The sequence below is a fragment of the Dendrobium catenatum genome, unplaced genomic scaffold, assembly GCF_001605985.2.
Source record: "Dendrobium catenatum unplaced genomic scaffold, ASM160598v2 fragScaff_scaffold_1061, whole genome shotgun sequence".
Lineage (NCBI taxonomy): Eukaryota > Viridiplantae > Streptophyta > Magnoliopsida > Asparagales > Orchidaceae > Dendrobium > Dendrobium catenatum.
This window is the reverse complement of record NW_021319523.1, coordinates 1,279,640-1,284,151: the sequence shown is the minus strand read 5'-3', so window position 1 is coordinate 1,284,151 and position 4,512 is coordinate 1,279,640. Positions and strand designations below refer to the sequence as shown.

The 4,512-nt window shown below is 32.4% G+C and overlaps 1 pseudogene; it reads left to right on the top strand.

Annotated features, from left to right (window-relative positions):
• Positions 1-960: 960 nt before the first annotated feature.
• On the top strand, positions 961-3,152 carry LOC110110722 (annotated as a pseudogene).
• Positions 3,153-4,512: the final 1,360 nt, after the last annotated feature.

Below are 4,512 nucleotides of genomic sequence, written 5' to 3'. Positions count from 1 at the left end.
ACTTTAGAGTCCCTAACAATATTTCAATCATTATACCAAAATATGCCTTGAATCATTCTACTTGAGAGATTTCACAATCTCCCACACTTCAATGATTTATGTCCTTTGACCTCTTCAATACCCTTGAACATAGCTCAAATTCAACCACCAAGAGGTGGCTCCCACCATACAACACTTTGTCCAAGCACACTTTTAAGAGGTGACTTGCATGGTACTTAATTCTCATCTTCTAACTAGTTTACTGTTCTAAAATACCCTTAATAACAATTTAAACTATCAACTATTGAGTAATTGTTCTATTTGGCCAGCTAATCTCAAAGTTTTGTTACATCAACATAACTTACCAAGTTGGCACACACCATTTTAACTTTCCAAACTCTCAAACATCAATATATTATATATTTTAGCCTAATGGATTTAGGCTTATTTATTTGGTATAACTTCTCAAAAGATCAATCATCCCATGAGTGCTCTCATACAAGAATGCTTAACTTTAAAGTTCCTAATAAAATTTCAACCATTGAACAAAATATGTTTGGGTGTTTAACACTTTATCTTCATTCTATTCAAGTAGCTATACAATAAAAACCATGAACTTATGTTTTCAATCATATGTGATATGACATCAATGATTTTGATGAAAAAATAATCCAATGGTGTCATCTAACTATTTGATAAGCATTTTGCAAATAACTCAATAATTGCCAAACTATGATGATTTGGCATACATCTCTCAGCTACGTAACCTCAAAACAAGTTTTAAATAAAGATTATGAATATTCATGGATGAGCAAATTCCAAGCGTACAGAGTATTTCATTTATTTTTAATGTATTTGATTGAGTTTGATTTACCTATGGATGCAAAGTAGATGAAAGCAATTAAAACTTAAAAGGCTTAATAATTAGTCAAGAAATATTTTTTGACTATTACAAATAATACTTAATATTTAAAAACATCAATTTATTTTGCTTAATTTTATATTTAAATGATATGAGGTTAATTAAGTAATAACGTTTAATATTGTCATTAATTATGTAGTTAGGTATTATGATTCAAATTTGCATACCATTGTTATTTATAATCCTAATAACTGTTTTTTTATTATATAGCATTGATTAAATCTTTATTTTTTCTTCTTCTTCTTCTTCTAGTTATTATAATAATAATAATATCATAATGACTTTTGAGTTAGCAGGCCCCTTCAAATCATTATTTAGGCTATATATAGGACTTCCAAGAGAATAAAAATAACTATGAGAATACAAAACGAAGGGTTTGAAAAGTTGTACCAATTGTTTGAAAGATTTTTGGGAAAACTCATAGCATTCATCAAGTAAAGCTTCTTCAAATCATTATTTAGTCACTCAATCTTCTGCAACAATTTTGAATATTAATTTATATTATATATCTTGCATGCTTATATTATAGAGATTTTTTTTTTTTGGTGTTTTTCTTATACCAAAGCTTTAGAAGATTTTGAAAGGCACCCCCTTATTATAATCATGTTATTGGTTTTTCCATGTTCATGGGAAAGGTGTGCTGTTAGTTTTCTTGGATCAAGAAGCATATGCTCTCATCCTTGGTAGAAGACAGTGCAATGGTTTCTCTACTACCATGAGGATAGAGTGTTTATTAATGGAATCCTAAATATAGGTCTTCTAAGTTTAGTTGAGTATAATCATTTATATTGCAATCATAGCATATATCTATACTACTATTATAAAAGGGGCTTGAGTTTCCTTCCTCCGACAAATCTTGTTCATCCATTCTACTTATTTTTTAATTATCTTGGCCGTCCATTCTATTACAAATATTTAATAAATCAAAAAATTCACATCTATACTATCTCAGTGCATAGCGTTTCACTTTCGAGCGTCCCTTTGGATACCACTCTAATTCAAGCTTATTATTTTATTATCAAAGTAGATTTCTTCTCTTAACTCTTCGGCTTAGTAGATTCCTTTCCCATTTATTACAGTCTCTTCAATTTCTATAACTTCAACAACATTTCTTCTAACCGGCGTCGCCTAGGCCTTTTGCCTTCCAAAATTTCCCTTTTTGCTTGGTATTTGGGTGCGACTCTTCGCTTCTACCGTAAATTTTCTTATTCCCGTCTCTGCCATCTTCTTCGGTAACGTATCTTCGCCAATTGTTTCGACCATTGAGCTCCTACGACTTCTTCTGACTGTTTAACTTCTTGATAAATTCTTCTCACTCCGGGCCTCTTCGCATTTATTTTTTTGGAAGATTTAATTCGTTTATTTATTTCACATCTAGCGCACCACCTCTTCACATTCGACTTCTCGACGTCTTCTTGAAAAATTTAATTCGTTTATTTCACATCTTCCCAATTACTGCATTTTCATATTTGACTTCATCGAAGATGAAGAAAACTGAGCAACTTCAATCCGGTTGGAATATCCATCAAACTTTCTCCATTTGCTCCCTGTTAGAACTCCTTGCAGCTGGAACTCCTCGCTAAAAGCCGTTGGAACTTCCAAAATTTGTTGCGGCATGTTGGGATGAAAGAAGTCGAAATCGAACACTAAAGCTCTCTCTGAAGAATGGCTACGACACCAACTATCCAAGGTCTGTGCTCATCATTTCTTACATGCTTTCTTCAAAATAACTTCTCCCTCTCTCAATCCCTCAAGCTCGGACGAAGCCGCCACCAAGCTTCCTATCACCGCATTAGGGCTGTAGAGCTCGACCATAACACGGTCGTCGCCATCTCCGTCGGCGTTGTCAGCGTTGCCTTCGGCAAAGGAATCCCACTTTTCTATGATACCCGGATCGACAATGCGGCTAAGCGAGAGAATACACAGCCTTGCTTCCCCTGTAATGGATCCAAAGCTAAGCAATGCAGGTTTTGCACATGAAAAGGAACTGTAACTGCAATAGTTGGCGGAGGAGAAAGTGAAGTATCCCAATACATCAACTGTGAAGGTGTTGGAGCTTTAACGTGCACCACATGCCAAGGAAGTGGCATTCAGCCACGTTATCTTGATTGAAGAGAGTTCAAGGACGATGATTGAAATCTATCAACTAAATAAGATATGCGGAGCACAATGAATGACACTATGATAGTTATTTAACATATTTTGACATTATTTGTTGGGTTTGATGTGCCCTATAGCTACTGTGACTACGTGGAATCCCAACTTGCCTTAATACCATTACTCATTCAATTTTGTATAATTTGTATGTATATGTGGTACATCAACTGTTACCAAATCGTGTTAGGGTGAGAATAATATCTATTAATTGTAACCATTGTTTTATGTTAAATGTGTTGAAAATAGGAAATTTAGCTAAAAAATAAAAACAAGGGTTGTCACTAAAACTCTTCGTTGAAATCAGAGAATTAATAAAAGAAGTAATTTTTCTTCATCATGCAAGTTTTACCTTCGATTAATATCTTTGACTATTGGCAGATCCATAGCATTATGGGAGATGCGAAATGGAAGAAGCCAGTAATTTGTTTTAGTTTAAGTTCTGGTTTTCTTCTTTTAAATTCATTTCCCTTCCTAAGAATTTCCAATCTTAGATATTGCGGTTATCATGGATCGCACATGCACCTCGCTGGTTATGTTTTTTTTTTTTCTAGGATAATATTTGATTTAGTGATGAAAAGCTAGGCAGTTGCAATAAATTTTCTGTTTCAATCCTTTTTTTTCGATTTGTTGACAAATCTTGTGCCAGATTTTCCCTATCATCACATGCACCGTTATATATTGGGAGCAACTAATTATGTTAGGGTTCAAAGCTTAACTCTACTTGGTACGAGTTTTTTTATTTTTTACTTCATAAACGTTCTTCATCGTTAATTTATAAATTAGAAAGAATTGACCTTGTCTTTAATTGATTAAGGTTTTTTGTAGATATATATCCTATTAATTGATTAAGGCATCGAAGCTTAACTTATTATAGTTTCATGCTTTTAATTCATGAAATTCTTACATCATTGCCTGTTTGTTCAATCAATGCTTGACATAACTAATCTCTCAATTGTTATATATTATCCAATTACTCTTAAATTTTTTTATTTTGACATCTTTGTGTAAGTAATGATGTCACTCTTATTTATTATTGATTTGTCTCTAACTTTGTAATTCATGTCTAGATATATCACATTTAATCGATTAAGGCATCTGTTAAATAAGTTTAACTGGAGGATGTTGATTGGAAGGACTCACAAGATAGTTCATTTATGAGAAATGGGCTTATCATAATAAGAAATTTCTTTGATGCTTTATTATTTTGTTTATAGTTGCTTCATGTTAATGGAGGTTGATTGCACTTTTTGGTACATTTAGATTCCTCACTTGAGACCAACTAAGTACAAGAGAAGTAGATTAGCAAGGACTCACAAGATAGTTCATTTATGCCTCTCTACTCTTTCAACATCAAATATTAGGTAATAAATTTGTTTATGTTATTTTAATTGATATATTACAACAATCAAGCATCTTTTTATATATGTTTTAACATTTAAGAAATTATTTTTATT